Below are 23296 nucleotides of genomic sequence, written 5' to 3' on the forward strand. Positions count from 1 at the left end.
CAAGCAAGCCAATTAGGTAGATTTTCATGTTTCCTTTGATTTAATCAACCATGTATGAATTCATGCTATTTCATGAGGTTTTATACTATAATTGTTACATATTATGAAAGAATGAATATCTCATGATTTTAAGCATAGCTTTGATGTGTTTGGTTGATTAATGATAGGTGAAGAAAGCTTGGAGAAAGGTTGAAGCAAGAAGGAATAGCTAGGAGTAAAGAGAAGACAATGGAATAAGTGAAATTGAACCAGGAAGCAAAAAGCTGGACCTAAAGTTAGCCTCAAACTTTTGCACAAACTTTTGGGTGAAAAGTTTGCGCCAACGTTAGCCCCTAACTTTGAGGCTAACGTTGGCACATGATAATTCTCCCTGGGCACCAAAAGTTTGCGCCAACGTTAGCCCCCTAACTTTGAGGCTAACATTGGCATGAAGAAAACCTCCCTGGGCACCAAAAGTTTGCGCCAACATTAGCCCCCTAACTTTGAGGCTAACGTTGGCATGAAGAAAACCTCCCTGGGCACCAAAAGTTTGCGCCAACGTTAGCCCCCTAACTTGGTGGCTAACGTTGGCACATGAAAATCACAAGGGGAGGAGCAAAAGTTTGCGCCAACGTTAGCCCCCTAACTTGGTGGCTAACATTGGCGCCACAAGTGCACAAGGTAAGGCCAACGTTAGGGCCAAAGTTAGACCCCTAACTTTGGCACCAACGTTGGTATCAGATGGATATAGTTGCTGATATGAAAAGTTTGGGCAAAAGTTAGCCCCCTAACTTTTGCTCAAACTTTTGGTCCAACTTTTGCAAAACTCCAACCCGGTTCAATTGGTTCACTTTGGTTCTTCTCCAAACTTCAAGAGCAATCAACCAAGGCCTCTTTCAACCCAATTTCACCAAGAGCAAAGGCCCAACTCAAGGCTTGAAGATCATTTGAAGAAAGTGTATAAATAGGATAGAATTCAAGTTCTTCGGAGAGCTTTCTTTTGGAATTTTCATAATAGTTTTTGGAGAGCTTTTGATATTGAGTGATCTTTAATTTCTTTGTCTTGGGGAAGGAGAGTACACTTCTCTTCCTCTCAGTTTTATTGCTTTCAATTTCAATTACAATTGTCTTGGATTTTTGGGTTGGAGAATTGAAGAAATTCTGTTTCAATCTCAACCTTGGATCTGACTGCTTTATTTACTGCTTGATTGAATTTCAATTTCTGTTAATTGCTCTTCATCCACTTTCTTTGAATTTCAATTACAATTTCTTGTTGGATCTAGGAAGGCATTGAGATCTAGACTTGATTTTCTAGTCTCTGGGCCCTGAGATCTGAATTCCTAATTTACATTTTGTTTCTTGCTTTTAATGTTCATTTACTTTACTGCTTCAAGATCCGATTCAACCCAAACCCTCTTCTACTTCTCTGCTTGATGCAATTTACTTTTCCTTGTTTAAATTCTGCAAATCCAATCCCCAATTCCCTTTACAATTCCAGTCGTTTACATTTCTTGCACTTTAAGATTCCGCAATTTACATTTCTTGCATTCTAAGTTTCTGCTATTTAATTTCTTGTTCTTTAAGATTCAGCACTTTAATTCCCTGTTCTCTTTACTTCCATGCAATTTAATTTTTGCAAAGTACAAAACACTCAACCAAATCTTGATTCGCTTGACTAAATTAACCACTAAGCTAAAATTGCTCAATCCTTCAATCCTTGTGGGATCGACCTCACTCCCGTGAGTTTTTATTACTTGATACGACCCGGTACACTTGCCGGTTAGATTTGTGTGTTTTGGGAGAAATTTATTTTTCACCAAAATACTCATCAAGTTTTTGGCGCCGTTGCCGGGGATTGATTAGATTGACAATGATTAAGTGAGGTGGTGATCTAGATCAAGCACTTTCTCTTTATTTTTGATTAACCCACTAACTGTTTGATTTTTTGCTTAAACTAACTAACACTTCAATCTAGAAGTGGATTGAAGTGTCACTGGTTTTGTGCATTTCTCATGCTCTGCTTGTATGTCAGGTACAAGAAGAACCATACCCAATTTTCATGAACAAGACGAAAGAACTCTCAGGAGGTTAAGAAGAGCTGAAAGAGGGAAAAATATTGTTGGAGAAGAGGAATCAGACGAAGAATTCCAATAGATGGAGGAACATTCAACCAATCCACCAGGTGGAGCAGACAACAACAATGACAACCCACCCCAGAGGAGAGTTTTGGCTTCCTATACCTTTGCAAATCCTAGACATTGTGGGAGCAGCATCTTGGCTCCAAATGTCAATGCTGACAATTTTGAACTCAAGCCACAACTCATCACTTTGGTTCAGAACAATTGCTCTTTTGGTGGAGGACCACTTGAGGACCCACACTAACATTTATCCACTTTCTTGAGGATATGCAACACTGTCAAAACTAATGGAGTGCCTCCTGACAGTTACAAACTGATGCTATTCCCATTTTCTCTCAGGGACAAGGCCACTCAATGGTTGGAATCTTTTCCAAGGGACAGCATCAATAACTGGGATGATTTGGTAACCAAGTTTCTTGCCAAGTTTTACCCACCTCAGAGGATTATAAGGTTGAAGGCTGAGGTACAAACATTTACACAAATGGAGGCTGAACCCATCTATGAGGCATGGGAGAGGTATAAGGCTCTAATCAAGAAATGTCCCCCTGCCATGTTTAATGAGTGGGAGAAGCTGCAGAACTTCTATGAAGGCTTAACACTGAAATCCCAGGAAGCTTTGGATCATTCAGCTGGAGGTTCCTTGCAACTCATGAAAACTGCAGAGGAGGCTCAAGAACTCATCGATATGGTGGCCAATAACCAATATTTCTTTGCTCATCAAAGAGGCCGCCAACCATCACAAAGGAGAGGAGTAATGGAGCTAGAAGGAGTAGATTCAATCCTGGCTCAAAACAAATTAATGCAGCAGCAAATTCAACAACAATTTGAGCAAATGACCAAGAGGATTGATGGCTTCCAAGTTGCAGCAGTTAACACCAGCCAACCATCAGGCACATGGGGGCAAAATGAAGAAATCCAAGAGGAGCAACAGCAGGAACAAGTCCAGTACATGCATTCAAGCCCAAATGAATTCTATGGTGATACCTACAACCCCTCATGGAAAAATCACCCCAACCTCAGATGGGGAGACACTCACAACCAAAACCAACACCCATGGCAGAGGAATTCAAATCAAAACAACCCAAGAAGCAACCAAAACTACAACCAGCAGCAGACTAACCAAAACACATACAGAAAACCTCAAAACAACTACCCTAATCTCAACCAGTACCAATCCAATAACCAACCCACCAACCAAAATACCTATCATCCAACACCCATATCTCACAACCCACCACAAGCACCACCTGAACCTCAAAGACTCACCAACTTAGAGACCTTGATAGAAAAAATGATGAAACACCATGAAATAACAAACAAAAACCATGAAGCATCATTAAAGAGCCTAGAGAGGCAGATTGGGCAACTCTCCAAGCAAGTATCTGTTGAGAGATCTTCAAACTCACTGCCCAGTGACACAATCCCAAATCCCAACGAGGAATGCAAGGCAATACAATTAAGGAGCGGGAGAACATTGATAAGCAACAATGACACTACACAGAAGCAAGCAGAGAGCATCAAAGAACCAACAGAGGATGAGAAGCAAGCAAAGGACGATGAAGCTAAGGAGCAAGTTGTGATGCCAAACAAAAGCACTGAGAAACTTAAAGAGAAGGACGACCAGCCACATAGCTCAAAGAAAGTAATCCAGGGACAGTAGCAAATAGGAAAGAGCATCACACCTCCACTGCCATATCCCCAGAGGTTTAACAAAGAGGTTAAAGACCAGCATTTTCACAAATTCCTTGAGATTTTTAAGAAGCTGGAAATCAATATCCCCTTGGCTGAAGCACTTGAGCAAATGCCTCTGTATGCCAAATTCTTGAAGGAGCTTGTCAACAAGAAAAGAAGCTGGGATGAGAAAGAAACCATAATGATTACTGAGGAATGCAGGGCCTTGATTCAAAAGGGGCTTCCTCCCAAGCTTGAGGACCCAGGGAGCTTCCTGTTGCCTTGCACCATTGGGGAATTGACCATCACTAAAGCAATGTGCGATCTCGGAGCAAGTATTAACTTAATACCATCCTCCTTGGTGAAAAAGCTGCATATAGAGGAGGTCAAACCAGTACAAATGTCTCTGGAGCTGGTAGACAAGTCAATGGTATACCCCAGGGGTGTAATTGAAAATCTTTTGGTCAAGGTGGACAGTTTTATATACCCTGCTGATTTTGTGGTTCTAGAATCAAACGATGATTATGGTGACTCTGTTATACTGGGAAGGCCATTCTTGGCCACTGCTAGAGCTATCATAGACATAGAGGAAGGGGAATTAACTCTCAGGATGCATGACCAGAGTGTCACTCTGAAAGTATTACCAGAGGCACAATTTACCAAGGAGAAGAAAGACTATATGAAAAATGACCAGGAAGGTCACAGCAACATCCCAATGCTAAGGATTGTGCAGACTGATGAAGAAACCCAAGAGGATATTAGAGTATTAGCCACTGAAAAGAGAGGCCCCCAAGGAAAGCCTACGGCCAGAAAAGAAAGATCAACAAAAGGAAAGATGAAACGCAGAAACAAAGCAAAAAGGGGTTGGAAGAATAGAAAGATTCCAACAGAGGGGCTTTCCAAAGGTGACAAAGTGCAACTGATATATCAACAGCTGGGGGCAAATCAACAAACCGAGGATTACTACACTGTCAGCAACATACTCTCATTAGAGGATGCTGAAATTGAACACCAGAGAACAAAGAAGAGGATCACGGTCAGAGGAGACAAATTGAGGCCCTACAAGCACCAACCACCATAAAAGAAAGCCTCAATGTCAAGCTAATGACAATAAAAGAGCGCTCCATGGGAGGCAACCTATGCTTTATGATTCATGTCATTTTAAATTCAATAAGTTATGATCAATTGAGCATGAATTCTTTTCTCTTTTCATGAACATGTCCATTGACTGCATGCACTATTTTGAAACATATGCTAAGTTTGGTGTGCCTTCAAGCACACTAAACCAATGGTACAAATAATTCCATTTTGCATGTTTGGAGTATCTTTACAAAACATATGGCCAAACACTAAGTTTGGTGTCCACATAGCTTCATGAAAAGTAGAAACTCATGCATCAATAATCATACAATTGTTGTTTTCCAAAATCTTATAAATGGAAAAATTCTTTTCCGGTAATGAAGGCATTAATTGTGATGTACCCTTTGACAAGAAACAAGTATGGTGTTCATCAAACCTTGATGCACCGATTTAGGGATACAATTAATCCTTCATGAAAAAAAAAAGGGAGAAAAAGAAAGTATGATGAAAACAATTCTTATGAACATTTAACATTTGAATCTCACTAATTGGAGGAAGATACTCATTTTCTTTATATATGACCAAACATTAAGTTTGGTGTCCTCAAAGGAGAGTGTCACGGTTCAAATGATATAAGAATTGATGGTTCACATAGTATTAATAAAAAGAACACTCTTGCTACGGTTGGATAAAACTAATGTATGTTGTCTTGTTGTGGTGACTAGGAGGTCAAAGAATCTTCAAAGAAAAAGACAAGACAAAGGAAAGCATAGCATGTGGACAAAATCCCATCACATGCCTCGAAAAAGAAATCTGCCACTCCTTGAGAATGATCACGGCAAAGGCAAGGGAAGGAGCAAACTTTGTCTTCATTCATCCTTACATGCATACCTTTGATCTCCATAAGTCTAATTGCATCTCAGCCCTTCATTGCTCATTTAAAAGCATACCACCTTCAAGCCATGCACATGACCGAATCACTCCAACCTTGGAAACTTCACTCCCTTCATCACTCCTCAACATAACAAGCTCTGTGCAACATTTCTCTTACTTTAAACTCCAACCATTTAAACTTCTCTTCATCATTTCTTGTCATAGCAAGTTCGGTCTCAATTTCTTTTTGCTCCAAACACACATCAAACTCTCCAACATTTTTCACACTCCTTCTAACCTCACAAGACTCAACCAACCAAGTGATCATGGCCTCCTCCTCAAGAACCAAACGAAGAAAAGGGAAAGATTCCATGGTGGAGGAAGACACACATGAATATGACCAATGGAGATTCAAGTCTTGGTTTTATCAAATGCAAATTCAATGGATGAACGAGAAAAGAATCTATCCTGAAATTCCATTCTTGTTGCCGGATGATGGATGTCAAGAAATGAAGGACAAAATTAGGAAGAGGAGGTGGGAGGAACTTGCATCACCAGCCATCCGAATCAATGCCAATATCATAAGAGAGTTCTATGCAAATGTCCCAAGGCTTGACATGCGTGAGCCCCCAACGTACAAGAGCTATGTGCGGGGGGTGGAAGTAGACTTTAGCCCGGATGCAATCAAGAAAGTCTTGAAACTAAAGTCAGTCCGCTTTAGTGAACCGGGATACCAACAAAGATTGAATGAGAATCAGGATTATGATGAGATTGCGAGAGACATTTGTATGGAGAACTCAGAGTGGGAAGGAGATGACAAGAACAGATATAAGTACCTGAAGAGATGTAACCTCACCCCGGAAGCAAAAGGATGGTATGAGTTGATGAAAAGATCAATTCTGGGCACAGTGAACACCTCAGAAGTTAACAGGGAGAGAGCCGTGATGCTGCATTGCATCATTGTGGGAGGAGAGATAAGAGTTCATGACATCCTTGCAAAAGACATTCAAAAGCTGGCTGAGAAGAATTCGGCCGGATCTTGGTTATACTATCCGAGTACCATTTGGAGGTTGTGTGCAAAGGCTAAAGTTCCAATGGAAGAGGAGAATCCAATGTAGTTAAGCCAAGGCATGCCCATAACCATTGAACGAATGATGATGCCCCTTGAAGCACATCAAGGCCGAAGACCACATGGAAGAAGGGAAAGAGAAGAACAAATGGAAGAAGATGAGCCACACATAGAATAAGAGCCACAAGAGGAGGAGGAACAACCACACTTTTTCCCACATGGCAATATGGATATGACTCAAATGCAAGAAGCAATAGGAAGATTGTCACAACAGTACACGAGAATCCAAGAAAGGCAAGAGGAATACCATTCTCTGTACATGAAAAACCAACAAGCACAAGAAGAAAGGGAGCTAAGAATAATGAACAAACAAAGTGAATTCGAGTCAAGATTCCTTGTGATGCAAGAAGAACATGCTTTTCAATCTCATGAATCTTTTGGAAAGTTGGAACAGATGCAAGCTAAAAATTTGAGGGCTCTCAAAGAGTTCACAACACTCCAAGATGCAAGGTATGAAGTACAAGCCGATTACAACATCAATAGCCAAATCAAACTGAACTATATTGGAGAACATTTGCACAACATGGATCCGGCTTTCCCAACTTTTGATGAATTCTTCAAAAAGAGAAGTGAGGTAGAGGTAAGCAATGCTATGAGACTTGAAGATAGAGTGGAGGAGGCTATGAATAAGGCTGGCTTTTGGCGAGGTCAACAGGCACCAAACACGGATGGTGGGAACACTAGCAGCCAAGTGTATGAAAGGAGAAAGAAAAGGCATGACAAATGAAAGGTGGACTTGCTCCTTGTTCATCACTATAAAGAAAAAAAAAACATGCATTCTATCTGTTCTAAGTGTCTTTGCATCTTTAAGTAGTTCTTTTTAATTAAAAGTCTTTGCATTATGTTTGTTTCTTTTAAAATAAGTAGGCTAGTTTATGTGTGTGCTTGTGTGTTTACTTTCACTTGACAAGAAGCATGTGTTGTCCCCTGCATCTTTAAGTTCAATAAAAGAAAAGTTTGAATGTGAAGCAAGATGATCTCTGTTAGATAGAAGTAGAATAAAAGTAAGTGGTGGTATGTGTGTGGTTGTATAATAGCTCACTTTTAGTGAATAAAGAGCTAGGATATCTCTTTCTAAGTAAAGAGTGGCCTACTGTCTATGAATCTCAATTAAATAAAAAATTCCTTGGTTAGAAAGAAAAACAAAAAGAAGGAAAGAAAAGAGATAGCCAAAAAGTGGCAGAACAAAAGGAAACAAAAAGAAACAAAGCTGGACACCAATGTGATGTCTTTGTACTAGGATCTGCTTGGATTAGTAAGCTCTTAGGAGTGCATCAACACTCGGTGACTTGGGTTAACTAATCCGGGATCATCAGCTGAAAGTCCACTATCAAGAGCAACCTAACTACAAGGCATTTAGTAACCCAAAGAGGTGCTGGGCATCAATGTTTTAAGAAGGAATGTGAGCCAAGTGTCTATGGTGAATAATGTGTCAAGTATAAAGAAAAGAAAATGAACTTGCTACACATGACACTCAAATAAAGCTTATAAACAAAGTAATAGCCAAGGATAAAGGAATAATGAGAGGTCATAGCAGTATGTTACTTGAAGCTTGAAGGAGACTTTCTAGGCCTAGGAGTCAGTAAGAAGTGAGTATTTACATATCCACACAAAACCCCATGAACTATCAATAATACTTTGCTAGCATGAACATCCTCTTCCATTTCATTCTTTCTTCTCAATAAATCTTTTCTTGCTTGGGGACAAGCAAGCTTTAAGTTTGGTGTTGTGATGACAAGTCATCTTAGCCTATTTTAACTAGTCTTTTTCTTTTGTTTTCATTAGAATTATGCACTTTCTTGAGCTACAAGCAAGCCAATTAGGTAGATTTTCATGTTTCCTTTGATTTAATCAACCATGTATGAATTCATGCTATTTCATGAGGTTTTATACTATAATTGTTACATATTATGAAAGAATGAATATCTCATGATTTTAAGCATAGCTTTGATGTGTTTGGTTGATTAATGATAGGTGAAGAAAGCTTGGAGAAAGGTTGAAGCAAGAAGGAATAGCTAGGAGTAAAGAGAAGACAATGGAATAAGTGAAATTGAACCAGGAAGCAAAAAGCTGGACCTAAAGTTAGCCTCAAACTTTTGCACAAACTTTTGGGTGAAAAGTTTGCGCCAACGTTAGCCCCTAACTTTGAGGCTAACGTTGGCACATGAAAATTCTCCCTGGGCACCAAAAGTTTGCGCCAACGTTAGCCCCCTAACTTTGAGGCTAACGTTAGCATGAAGAAAACCTTCCTGGGCACCAAAAGTTTGCGCCAATGTTAGCCCCCTAACTTTGAGGCTAACGTTGGCATGAAGAAAACCTCCCTGGGCACCAAAAGTTTGCGCCAACGTTAGCCCCCTAACTTGGTGGCTAACGTTGGCGCCACAAGTGCACAAGGTAAGGCCAACGTTAGGGCCAAAGTTAGACCCCTAACTTTGGCACCAACGTTGGTATCAGATGGATATAGTTGCTGATATGAAAAGTTTGGGCAAAAGTTAGCCCCCTAACTTTTGCTCAAACTTTTGGTCCAACTTTTGCAAAACTTCAACCCGGTTCAATTGGTTCACTTTGGTTCTTCTCCAAACTTCAAGAGCAATCAACCAAGGCCTCTTTCAACCCAATTCCACCAAGAGCAAAGGCCCAACTCAAGGCTTGAAGATCATTTGAAGAAAGTGTATAAATAGGATAGAATTCAAGTTCTTCGGAGAGCTTTCTTTTGGAATTTTCATAATAGTTTTTGGAGAGCTTTTGATATTGAGTGATCTTTAATTTCTTTGTCTTGGGGAAGGAGAATGCACTTCTCTTCCTCTCAGCTTTATTGCTTTCAATTTCAATTACAATTGTCTTGGATTTTTGGGTTGGAGAATTGAAGAAATTCTGTTTCAATCTCAACCTTGGATCTGACTGCTTTATTTACTGCTTGATTGAATTTCAATTTCTGTTAATTGCTCTTCATCCACTTTCTTTGAATTTCAATTACAATTTCTTGTTGGATCTAGGAAGGCATTGAGATCTAGACTTGGTTTTCTAGTCTCTGGGCCCTGAGATCTGAATTCTTAATTTACATTTTGTTTCTTGCTTTTAATGTTCATTTACTTTACTGCTTCAAGATCCGATTCAACCCAAACCCTCTTCTACTTCTCTGCTTCATGCAATTTACTTTTCCTTGTTTAAATTCTGCAAATCCAATCCCCAATTCCCTTTACAATTCCAGCCGTTTACATTTCTTGCACTTTAAGATTCCGCAATTTACATTTCTTGCATTCTAAGTTTCTGCTATTTAATTTCTTGTTCTTTAAGATTCAGCACTTTAATTCCCTATTCTCTTTACTTCCATGCAATTTAATTTCTGCAAAGTACAAAACACTCAACCAAATCTTGATTCGCTTGACTAAATTAACCACTAAGCTAAAATTGCTCAATCCTTCAATCCTTGTGGGATCTACCTCACTCCCGTGAGTTTTTATTACTTGATACGACCCGGTACACTTGCTGGTTAGATTTGTGTGTTTTGGGAGAAATTTATTTTTCACCAAAATACTCATCAATACCCTTTTGGCATCATTTTCTAGTTGCTTTTAATTAGTTAGATTTTATTTAGTTCTACTTGATTTTAGTGCAAAAATCACCTTTGGATGCTACTTTGAGTTTTTCTTGTGTTTTTATGATTTTAGGTGAAATTTGAAGCAGTTTGGCGAAGTTTGGAGCTGAAAAGGAAAATTTTGTCAGCACCCCCCATGGGCGCTGAACGCCACCTAGCATTTCACACCAGCAGGCGACACAGGCCAGCAACGTTGCACTCCCCCTGGCGTTTAACATCTATCTCTAGAGTTAAACGCCAGCAGTACTCTGTTTCACACTCAATTGGGCCTCTCAATTGGATTTTGCACATCTTAGCTTATTTTTATTTTCTTTTTGTAAATTTTAATTACAACAATATCTTTTGGGTTTAGAATTTATTATTTTATTTTATTTCCGTTTCAAATTAGGTTAGTATTTAAAGGAAAAGATCACTTAGGTTTTGGATCTTCTTCCTTCTGCAGTTTTTCAGAACCCTATTTTCTCTGTAAGTTATGAGCAACTAAACCTCCTGGTTAAGGTCAAGAGCTCTGTTTATTTTCTATGGATTAGAACTATTAATCTTCTATTCTAATTTATGTTTGATTCAATTCTAAGGATTGTTTTTGTTTTTAATCTTATGAACTGGGTGGAATGAGAGTATGACCCTTTTTCTACATGAGTTCTTGTGATTCTCGAGAGAGTTATCTCGCTTGAACTGCAGCTTAAAAATATTCCTCTTAGACGGATAATTATACAAACTAATGGGGATGAGCAACATCTATTCAGCCAGTTCTGGGGTGATTAGGGCCTTCGTGGTATAAATTAGTTTTCTGAACTTCACCCTTTTATCTGAGTTAAGTGACCACGAGAGTGGCAGTTGATGAAGGTTAGAGGAGGCTAAATCGTTAAGAGATTAAGTTTTAGACAGTTATGGTTTGCCATACAATGAATCATTCATTGTTAAAATAGTTGGTAAGACATTTTAATCCAGAAAAAGTAAACATCCCCGAGACCTTAACTGTTTTCTTATATTATTTTCACACCAACTTGTTTATTGCTTTCTTTATTTTATTGTTTATTGTTTATGCGTTTTTACACCAACAAAACTCTTTTCTGTTTTCCTGAATAAGTCCAACCTGACAACCATTGCTTGCTCAGTCCGAGAATCCTCGTGGGATTGACCCTCACTCACCTGAGGTATTACCTGGATGACCCGGTGCACTTGCCAGTTAAGCTATGGGAAATTCGATTTCCCGTACCATCACTGCCTACTGAACCTCCTCAACCCCATTGGCAACCACAATTAGATACAAACAAGTAATACACAGGTAATATGACATATACAGAAAGGAATCCAGGAAGCATATAAACATGTTATACAATTAGATAATACAATGCAAGTAGGCAAAGCAAGCAAACATATAGAAAATGCATATGATGAATATCTGTCCTATTAGGTGTGGTACCACATTGTAGGTTCAACTGCTAACTTGACACATTCCCATGGGAATGTCACCTTTCGGTCATGAATATAAGTGGGATCCCCCGGGATATCGTGCCGAGCACACCTGACACACTCTTGTGATTCCGAAAGGATGTGAGCAGGATTCTCTACCACAGACCTCACATTACCCAGCGATATAGTGCCCGGCACACTTTCTAAGGATATAGTGCCCGACACACTCTTGCGACTTACAAATTGCCTTTCAATCAGAACCAAACTTAAGTTATCAGTCTCATTAATCGTACTCATTCTTTCCCAAGTCCCAGACTCGTCATACTCATCATTAGTCCTTGATTCCACAAGTTAATCATCAGTTCTCAAGCTCTCAAAGTCATCACCCAAAAAGCACTTCACCCATTTACCCACAACCTTTCAAAACCTATGTCTCCATCTTCTAAGCTAATATAAAAATTCACCAATTTTAATCCACTAACACTTCTCTTTTAGGCTTAGGGCCTAATTACTAGTTAGTAATCTTAAACCATAATTAAAGAAGTTTGGAAGGCTAGAGAACCCTTGAAAAGTGAAGAAAAATCATTTTCCAGCAAAACAGGGGTGTTGGTGCGCGAAATTAGAACTCGCACAACTTCACCGGCAAGTGCACCAGGTCGTCCAAGTAATACCTCAGGTGAGTGAGGATCGATCCCACGAGGATTGTTGGATTGAGTAAGCAATAGTTATCTTGCTGGACTTAGTTAGGCAAACAGTAAAAGATGCTTCTGTTGATGTAAACGCATAAATCAGTGAAGCAAGAAGAGGTTGATGTAAGATCAATATAAAGAAAAACAGCTAAGGTCTCGGAGATGTTTATTCCATATTAATATTTCTTACTAACTACTTTAACAATGAATGATACATTTTATGATAAACTGTAAGTGATTAAAACCTATTTCCTTAGTGATTTAATCTCCTCCAATCCTACTAAAACACCACAGACAAGGTTAGTCCTTTTGAATTAGAGGATGAAGTTCAGAAAACTAGTTTAGTACCACAGAAACCTTAATTACCCAAAGCTAATCGGATTATATGTCAGATACCTAATTAGCCCAGATAGATTGCAGTTTTGGAGGAGTATTTTCAAGCTATAGCTCAAGCAACCTTGGTCAGAGTATCACAGAAACTCATGTAGAAACAGGGCCATGCTTCTATTCCACTCAGTTTCATTTTGATGAAGAACAAAAACACACCTTAGAATTGAATCAAACATATATTAAAATAGAAAATTAATAATATTAATCGATAGAAATAAACAGAGCTCCTAACATTAACCAGGAGGTTTAGTTGCTCATGACTTACAAATAAAACAGAGTAAAAAGTAGAAAAGATCTGTCTCGATCTAAATGTCCAAAAAGCTAAAACTAAAAGATGTTAATTTAAATTTAAAAGTTACAAGGATAAGATAAGAAAAGCTTAGGAGTGCTAAAATCCAATTTAGGGCCCACTTTGGTGAACGTTTAGGCTGCTTCCTGGCATTCATCACCAATCTGGGTGTTGAACACCCATAGGGGAGGTGTGCTCGCTGGTTCCTACTCCCTGGCTGGCGTTGAATGCCAGTTTTGGGTGTTCAACATTGGGGGCTACTCCTTCTTGGGCGCTAAACGCCCAAGCTTGGCGATTAGCGCCAATTTTGGCATTCATTCTGGAAGTAAATTATAAACTATTATATATCATTGGAAAACTCTAGAAGCTAGCTTTCTAACGCCACTAAGACTGCGTCAAATGGAACTCTGTAGCTCAAGTTATGCTCGTTGGAATGCAAGGAGGTCAGGATTGACAACATCTGCTATCCTTTCTTTGTCTCTGCACAAGACTTTGCCAAATTTGCCCAAAATTCACCTGAAATCATAAAAATAACACAAAAACTCAAAGTATCATCCAAAGATGAATTTTTCACTAAAACATAGTAAAACTTAATAAAATCTAACTAAAAACAACTAGAAAATGCTAGGGAAAAGGGTATAAGATGCTCACGCATCGCAACACCAATCTTAAACTATTCAAGCAACCAAAAATAAGATAGGACCAAATAGAAGAGAAAAATTCATTAGGTTTTAGAGTTGTCAATGAAGCTTAAATCTATTTACTGAATGGTGCTATTAGGTCTCTATTTCTGAATAGCTTTGGCATCTCACTTTCCCTTGAAGCTCAGAAATATTGGCATCCTTTAGAATAAGAATCCGGATGATATTATTGATTCTCTTCTTTAAGTTTTTCCTGATTCTTGACCACAACTTTTCTTTTTCTTTTAGTGCTTTACACCTTTGAGCCTAGCCATGACTCTAAGTGTTTTATTTTCAAGTATTATCTCCTGATACATAAACACCACAAGCACTTAACTGGGGGAACCCTTTGGATTCGAATTTAGCTTTGCTTAAATTCCCAAACAGTGGTACTCAGAGCCTTAAGCGTACTCTTTAATAACATCGGGTCATAACTTTAAATGCTCAGTCTCAAGGATTACTTGACACTTTCACACCACAAGCATATAGTTAGGGAGAACAACTTTTTTGAGATTTTTAGGCCAATTTTTACCCTCCTAACCATCGATACTCATAGTCTTAGACCTTTTCTTTTTCATTTTCTTTTTCTTTTTCTTTTGGCCATTTTTTTTGCTTCAAGAATTAATCTTTTTGATTTTTCAGAGAATCAACAATACTTCTCTAAATTCGCTGTTCTTCAAGAGCCAATATGCTCAACTCCAATGTCAATTATGCACAGTTAATTCATACATTCAGAAAATAAAGATAAGGCCACCATTTTAAGGTAAATAGAACAACTTGCAATATAACTCAAGAAACAGATAACAAAAATAGAATACAAAGAAAACTGAGATAAAATAAAATAAAGGGAGAATAAAACTAGACCACCTCAGTGATGGCGGCCACTTCTCCCTCTGAGGAATCCTCTAAAGCGTTTAAGCTCTTCAACGTCGTGCCCCTGCCTCATCTGCTCCTTCCTCATGCTCCTCTGGCATTCCATCATCTGATGGAGGATGGCAGACTGATCTTAATGTTCTATTGTCAACTGATCGATGGATGAAATCATCTCCCCTAGAGATGTGTTCAATTGATCCCAATAGTCATAGAGAGGGAAGTACATCCCTTGAGGCATCTCTGGGATCTCTTGTGGAGGTGGTAGAATGTTTTCTTACTGTGGCCCTTGTGCAGGCTCCCTTGCGTGCTCTATACCCCTTCTTATGATGGATCTTTCCTTATCAATTTGGATATCTCCTCCTATGCGAATTCCAGCTGCTCCATATAGACGATAAATGAGGTGAGGAAACTCCAGCCGTGCCTGGGTGGAGGGTTTTTTAGCTACTTTGTAAATTTCTTGAGGGATCAACTCATGTACCTCGATCTCATTATCGAGCATGATGCAGTGGATCATTACTGCTCTCTCAATAGTAACCTCAGAGTGGTTACTTGTAGGGATGATTGAGCATTGGATAAACTCCAACCATCCTCTATCAACTGGTTTAAGGTCAAGCCTACCCAGCTGGTACGGCTTGCCTTGGGTGTCCCTCCTCTATTAAGCTCTAGACACGCAGATATCAGTAGGAACTTGCTTTAGCCTTTGGTCAGAGTTGACCCCTCAAGCGTAAGAGTGCAGGTCACCTCGTGACTGAGGCAATTGTAGTGCCAACCTCATACTTTCAGAGCTAAAATATATTATTTGCCCTCTGAGCATGGTGCTCCAGTTTTTGGGCTCCGGGTTCACACTAGTGTCATGTTTCTTGGTGACCCAGGCATTGGCGTAGAATTCTTGCACCATTAATACTCCAACCTCTGAAATGAGATTGGCCAGAATTTCTCAATCTTGCCTCAGGCCTTGGTCTAGGATCTCTGAATACTCATCTTTCTTGAGCCTAAAGGGGACTTCGGGTATCACCCTTTTTCAAGAAATGATGGGGTGTTCAATGCCAAGAATGGGTGTTGAATGCCCTAGGGGGACCAAATTATGGTCCTGAGCTGCTGGTGAGAAAGTGTTGAACGCCCAGCTTTCCTCCCCCCTTCTGGTGCTGAGCGCCAGTTCTAGCGTTCAACGCCAGCAAGGGGTGTCTTCCAAAGTGTTCTATTTTATCTCCTACGCGTTCTTGTTTCTGATCTAAGTGCTACACATGATCACAAACATTAAAAGAGAAGAGGAAAATGATGAGCGGATATTTTATACGCTTTTTGCCATCATTTTCATATAATTTTTAGTATGTGATGGGTGGAAATCAGATTCCACACCCAAACTCACCGGCAAGTATACCGGGTCGCATCAAGTAGTAATTACTCACATGAGTGAGGTCGATCCCACAGGGATTGATGGATTGAGCAACTTTAGTTAGGTGATAAATTTAGTTAAGCAAACCGTTGATGATTTGAGTGAAACTTGAATAGCAGAAGCCAAATTGCATGAAAATAAACAGGAGAGGGGAAATTGACAGAAAAATAAAGTGCAGAAGAGTAAATTGCATGAAACCTAAATTGCAAGAAAGTAAAAGAGCTGAATCTTAAAGAGCAAGTATTATAAATTACTGAAGCTTAGATTGCAAGAAATGTAAATAGCTGAAGCTTAAAGTGCAAGAAATGTAAATTGCTTGAATAGTAAAGGGATGTGGGAGCTGGGATTCAGAATTCAACAAGAGAATGTAAAGAGAAATTAATCAGAGAAATAGAAGATGAAATAAGTTGCAAAGAATCTAAAATAGAAAGGTAAAATTTGCTTGAAGAATAAAATAGAAAGTAAACTTAGCTCAATTGTGAAATCTAAAAGAGAAATTGAAGATCTCATGCGATCAATGAGACTAGAAAGTAGATCTAGATCTCAATTCCTTCCTTGATCAAATAGAAAACAATTTGCAGAAGAAATGTAAATGAAAGTAGAAAATAAAAGTCAGATTCCTCAATTCCAAGAATTTTGCAAAAGAAAAATAAAGATGAATTTCAGATCAAGAATTGAAACAGAATTTTTTCAATCTCAATCCAAAATTGAAAAACAGAAATTAAGAAATGCAGAAGTAAAAACAAGGAGAAAGAGAACTCAAATCTCAATCCTAATTCCCAAATTCAAAATTGAAAGCTAAAGTGAAAACTAAAATTTAGCAAAAAGGTAAAACTAAAATAAAAATGAAAAGAAGATCCTCTACAAATCAAACTAACTCCTATTTATACACTTTCTATTTTTTATCTTCAGACTTTGGAGTGAGCTTTTCAAATTGGTGAAGAATTGGATCCAAATTAGTTTTTAATTGAAAATTCAACCTAGGCCACCTCCCAGGGAAGCTCTCGGTTAGCTAAGGTAATGCAGTGCTCCATGTCCCTCCCTAGGCTTCGAACCAAGCCTCTTCATAGTGTTACGTTTAGAAAGGTAACGTAGCACTCCTTTGCTTTTAAGTTGGTCTTCACTTCAAGCCCTGGTGAAGCCAATTTGAACCAATTTCCTTGTCATGTGTAGTGCTCAGTTACTTGTTTCAACGTAGCGCTTCATGCTTTGAAGAGAGGCTCCCTCTTCGAGCCTCGCTGAAGCCATTTTGGCTCACTTCCTTGTGATGTAGTGATAAACAACTATTTTATGATTTATATTATGTTTAATTGAGTGGTTTTTATCAAGCCATTACCTACTTATTCATATGAATTGCATGATTTTATAATTCCTTCCTAGTATTGTTTATGGTTGAAAACTTGCTTCCTAGAAACCCTTAATTAGTACATTTTAACTCTCTTGTATACCATTCGATGTTGTGATCTGTGTGTTAAGTGTTTCGGGCTTCATAGGGCAGGAATGGCTCAGAGAATGGAAAGGAAGCTTGGAAAAATGGAAGGAACACAAGAAACTAAGGAGATGACCAGCAAACACTGACGCGAGCGCATGGCTCACGCGAGCGCGCGAAATGAAGAAATCGCAGCGACGCGAACGCGTGCCTGACGCGTACGCGTGGATTGGAGTCTGCACGAATGACGCGAACGCGTGGATGACGCGTAGGCGTGACAAGGAAAATCGCTAAATGATGCAAACGCGTGGACCACGCGTACGCGTGACCTGCGCGATCTGCAGAAATAACAGAATACGCTGGGGACGATTTCGGGCCACGTTTTAACCCAGTTTTTGCCCCAGAAACACAGAATATAACCAGAGAACATGCAGAGACTCAAAGGAGGCATAAACACACATTCAAATATATTGATCTTAGGATTACTTTTAGTTTTAGATCTAAATCTAGATTTGCCTTACATTCATAGTTTATGCTTATGCTTTGAATTTTGGATGTTGAAGAGTCATTACATCCGTTGAAGTTACTACTTTAGTTTGTTTCCTTATTCCTTTACTCTTTTCAGTTGATCATTGACCCTATTCAGATAAGTATGTTGCATTTTGGATTTATTAATATATAGAGTTACCGTTACTTTTAATTAGTTATTAATTCTCTATTTTATTTTATTTTATTTATTATGTCTTCTTATATTTTTATGAGTATTATATCCATGTCAATGGAGTAGTTTTTCTACTTGACATGGGGGTTGATTAAGAGGAGACACTTGAGTTGGAAGGCCTAAGTGTCGGTTAAATTTAATGTTGTTGGCTAGTTCTGTATTTACTAACACTAGGCCTTCCTAAGGGAGAGGACTAGGATTTGCGAATAAGGGTAAGCTTAATCACTGGACTTTCCTTTATCTAGTAAGGGTTAACTAAGTGAAAACAATAACCTTTTTAATACTACACTTAAGAGACCCCAACAAGGATAGAACTTCCAATTAATCATTCCCCCAGTCAAGGATTTTTATTTAGAATATCAATAATTATTCTTAGTTTATTTTTATTGCTCTAATTTATAATTATTCAAATGCTCATCATTATTCAACTCTCAAACTTTTGGAAAATTCCTAGTTAATAAAATAGCACCCTTTCTTGCAACTCATTGGGAGATGACCTGGGATTCATACTCCCAGTATTTTTATTCTTAATTTTTGTGACATTCTTTTTAAATTGGTAAGGCATATTTTAGCTGATTAAGGGCTATACTTGCAACGTTGTTCTCTTATTAAAATTCTCTTAATTAGTCTAACTTCTGCCACGCACCAGTTTTTGGCGCCGTTGCCGGGGAGTTGCAATAGTGTGCTAGATTATTAATTAGTGTACATATTTTTATTTATTTGCATATTTTATTTTTATTTTATTACCATGAGCTATATGTCTATCTCATTGAATGACGCATTCACTGCCTGATGCGAGCTTAGCCGCTTTTGATCCTGAAATTGAAAGAACTCTTTCACGTATTAGGCGAGCTCGACGTCGGTTACCCTCTGAGGGTGGTGAAGTGATTGTTATCAATTCACCAGTCTCATCTGTGGGCGAATCTAAACCGTCATCTGAGAGCGAGACAAGCTCCTTTACTACTGATGCAGTTGATTCACGTGCAGGTAATATGGCAGCACCTAGGAGGATTACTCTCCAGGAGGCAGGAGCCCTAGACTTCACCCTACAACCGTATCAAGTGCGTCATCCTTCTAGCTCGAAATTTCTAAAGGTCAATGAACATCGCCTGAAGCTCTATCATGGTGAGAAGACGAAGGATCACAAAGAACTAGAGGTCTTCCTCTTGGAAGACCCACAAACAGAAGTAGAATGAGTCTGAAGAGCGTCCAACTTAAGGACGTAAAAGCAAAGTGCTAGGTGGGAGACAACCCACCATGGTATGATCATTCCGTTTCAGTCTTAGTTTTATTTTACTTTATTCTATTTAATTTTTGTTAGTGACTCTTCTCATAATCTCTGCATATAGCTGCATATAGCCTGCATTTGCATTTGCATACTGCACACAAAAAAACTGCACGCGACGCGTAAGTGTCGCTGACGCGTCTGCGTCATAGTTGCATTAGGAAGAAAAGAGAATTGAACAGAAAGTCACGTGAAAGCGTGGCTGGAGGCGTGCCTTAGGCATTTTGAAGAACAGCTTCCCACGCGTCCGCGTCACCCACGCGAACTCGTGCCCCTAAAAATCGACGTAAAAGAGATGTATGGCAGCAATTTACGATGGAGTGGGGCTGGAATGATGCAGGAAGCACCAGCCCTATCACGCGACTGCGTGCCTCACACGTCCGCATCGTTTCCAAAATATGGCCATTCACGCGATCGCGTCACCCACGCGAACGCGTCACCCTAAATTTTGGCAAAATGAGTTTGAAACAGAGAGTTGCGCGAACGCGAGGCTACTCTCGCGCCACTAGCACGAATCAAGTCACGCGACCGCATGACCCACGCATCCGCGTCACTTGAAAAACATCGCACACCATGCGACCGCGTCAACCACGCGTCCGCATCACATGCGGCGCACAAATTATCCAGATCAGCCAAATATCATATCTTTTCTTCCCCAAATCCTAATTTTTTCCCTTCTTATTTCTTTCTTCCCCCTTCTTCCTTCTCTATTCTTTCTCACTTTTTACTTTCTCCTCCCTTATTTTTCACATCCATTCTCAAGATTCTTTTCCTTCTTTCTTTTTATTTTTCCATTATTACTTTTATTTATGTTTATGTTTTCTTTTCCTTTTTCTTTTCACTTTCATTATCTATATCTTCTTTTCCTTTCTTTTCTATGTCTATTTATTCTTTTAATTGGTGTTAGAAATTTAATTAGGTGATTATTTTCTTCTATATTTTGCTTGTGAACTATTGTGAAATTGTTTGACAGTTAATATTACTTCTTAAAGGGTTGCTTGCATGTTCAATTTACTACATTCAATAACATATTTACCATGCATGCTATGTGTTTGTGAAAAAGCCCATATAGCATTGCACATTATTTTTAATTATTCTATTCTACTACTTTAATGCCTATTTTTCACAAAAATCCCTTTTATATTTTATTAATTAAATATAATTGTCAATACAAACAGGTTGTTAGTTTGAATGGGTTGGTAATCTAACTTGGACATTGAATGCTTAATCTATGCCACTCATGCCTTTGCCGGCATACCAATAAACATCTTGCATTTAATTGCCATCACATGCACTTGCTATATTACCTTTGATGAACTTTTCACATGTAGTCTATACCATGTGTTAACGACATCCTTCTTTACCGTGCATTGATTATCACCCATAATATTCGCTCCCTTGCTCGAACCCTTAGCTTTACATATTACTTTCTCTTCCCTTTTTCAGGATGGCCACCAAGAAAGGTAAAGAGAAAGCTACTCCCAAACCTCCAGCAAGGAGAAGAACAAAAAGAGCATTAGTGGTGGAACCATCTTCAACAGCGGTGAAACCCTAAACAAAACGAATCAAGAGGATCATCAAGGTCGATGAAAAAGAGAAAGCCTTTTCAACAAAGGACACTGCGCGGTTCACTAACCGCTACTGTGAGCAGATGTTCCCTATCCTGGCTGAAAGGAATTATAACAATGAGTATCTTCTTATCCTCCCGACCAACATTGCTGAAATTGTTGAGCCCCTCATTGAGCGACGACAGTGGGGATTCCTACAGAGACAGCCACGGCAAGTTAATCTATCATGGATAGTTGAATTATACTCCAATTTTCACATGCCAACCATGCAGTCTGTCTATGTCCGTCAGAAGCAAGTCTCCATAACTGAAGAGGCCATTCAACAAGCTTTAGATCTTCCCCCCGATCTAGAAGGATTGAACGCATTCCAAGAAGCCTCACTCAAGCGCCAGACATACCAATTTGACTGGGACGCTGTTCTCAAAATTATCGCACAACCTGGCAGCATAAGGATATACGGATACCATCGTTCCCGACCTAAGGGCATATTGGCTTCAGCACTCACCTTAGAGGCTCAAGTATGGGCATAGATTATGTCCCATTACGTCTTTTCGAGCACTCATGAGTCCTCCTTCACTGCGGACATGGCTGTTTTACTCTGGTGTATCCTTACAAACCAACACCTCAATTTACCAAGACACATTCGGCATGCTATGGGACATGTACAGATTGCGGGCAACTTACCTTTCCCTGCCTTGGTTTCAGATCTAGTCTCAGCAGCCAGAGTCTCCTATAGAGTTGGGGACACTAAGGCCATGATTCCACGAGATGATCAATGCGTCCCTAAGGGGAAGTATATCAGACTCCAACAGCCATTATCAACCGGAGCACAGAACCAGCAGAAGATATCCCTTCTTCTTCCATATCACAAGCACCTTCAACAAACCAACTGCTCCATCAGATACTTGAAAGGCTAGACCGGCTTGACCGAAAAGGAAAGCAAAGAGAGCGCCGTAACAAGCGCAGATTTACATACCTCAAGGAGCTACTTGTTGGTAACCACCCACCTAAAGAAGACCCAGACACCCCGGACTCCACTTCATTTACCAGCACAGGGAGCCATGACGGTCTCGATGGTGGAGATGCTGCTACCAGCCCCCCTTTGTTCCTAATAGATGGCACCGAGGATGGTGCAAAGCTTTAAGTGTGGGGAGGTCGGTCAGTACCTGACTTCCGGAGGTAATTTCTTTTCCTTAAAACACCAATAAAATAGGATATTTAGTTAATTTTTCTTTTGTTTAGGATAAGATAAATTGCATAGTAATAGGTTAATTGCATACATGTTCTACTTGATTGAAAAATAATAAGTTTCTTTTTAAGACCCTATTATTTTTTTTGGAAAATTTCACTAATTTAAATCAAACTTTTGTGTTAAAACTTGTTAGAAGTTGTAATTGGAACATAGTAAAAAAAAAGCTAAGAACACACGACCTGTGAGATTTTGAGCTTATTTATATGGTTACATTATTTAACCATAAATTTTTATTCTTGTGTGTTTGTTTGCTTCTCTATGATTGTAATCTTTATTTTGTTTCATCCTATATGTCCAATGTTTAATGTGTTATATGCATGCATATGATTGAGGTCATTAATTGTTTTAACTCACTTACCCTAAATAGCCTACCCTTCCATTTACCTTTGTTAGCCACTTTGAGCCTTTTAAATCTCATTTGTTCTGTATTTTACCACATTACTAGCCTTAAGCAGAAAAACAAATTAATTACCCCAAATTGAATCTTTGGTTAGCTTAAGATAGAAATTGTGTGTCAATTGAGTATGGGAAGATTGTGGGAACATGGGTTAATAAGAGAATGTGTCATGATAAAATAATGGGAATTTGGATACCTACTCATGTGAAACTAGAAAAATTAAAAAAATCCATGTGCATTGATAAAGCTATGTTTATTTTCCTAGTTAAAAAAATAAAATAAGATAAAAAATAAAAAATATAATAATAATAATAATAATAATTAAGTAATTAAATAAGGGGACAAAATTACCCCAATGTTAAGTTAATGAAAAATCAATGCATATGTGATACAAGTTAAGAGGAAAAGTTAATACATGAGTATGGAATGTGAAAGTGGGGAAT

This window comes from Arachis ipaensis, chromosome B10, assembly GCF_059453495.1.
Source record: "Arachis ipaensis isolate K30076 ecotype BB chromosome B10, ASM5945349v1, whole genome shotgun sequence".
Lineage (NCBI taxonomy): Eukaryota > Viridiplantae > Streptophyta > Magnoliopsida > Fabales > Fabaceae > Arachis > Arachis ipaensis.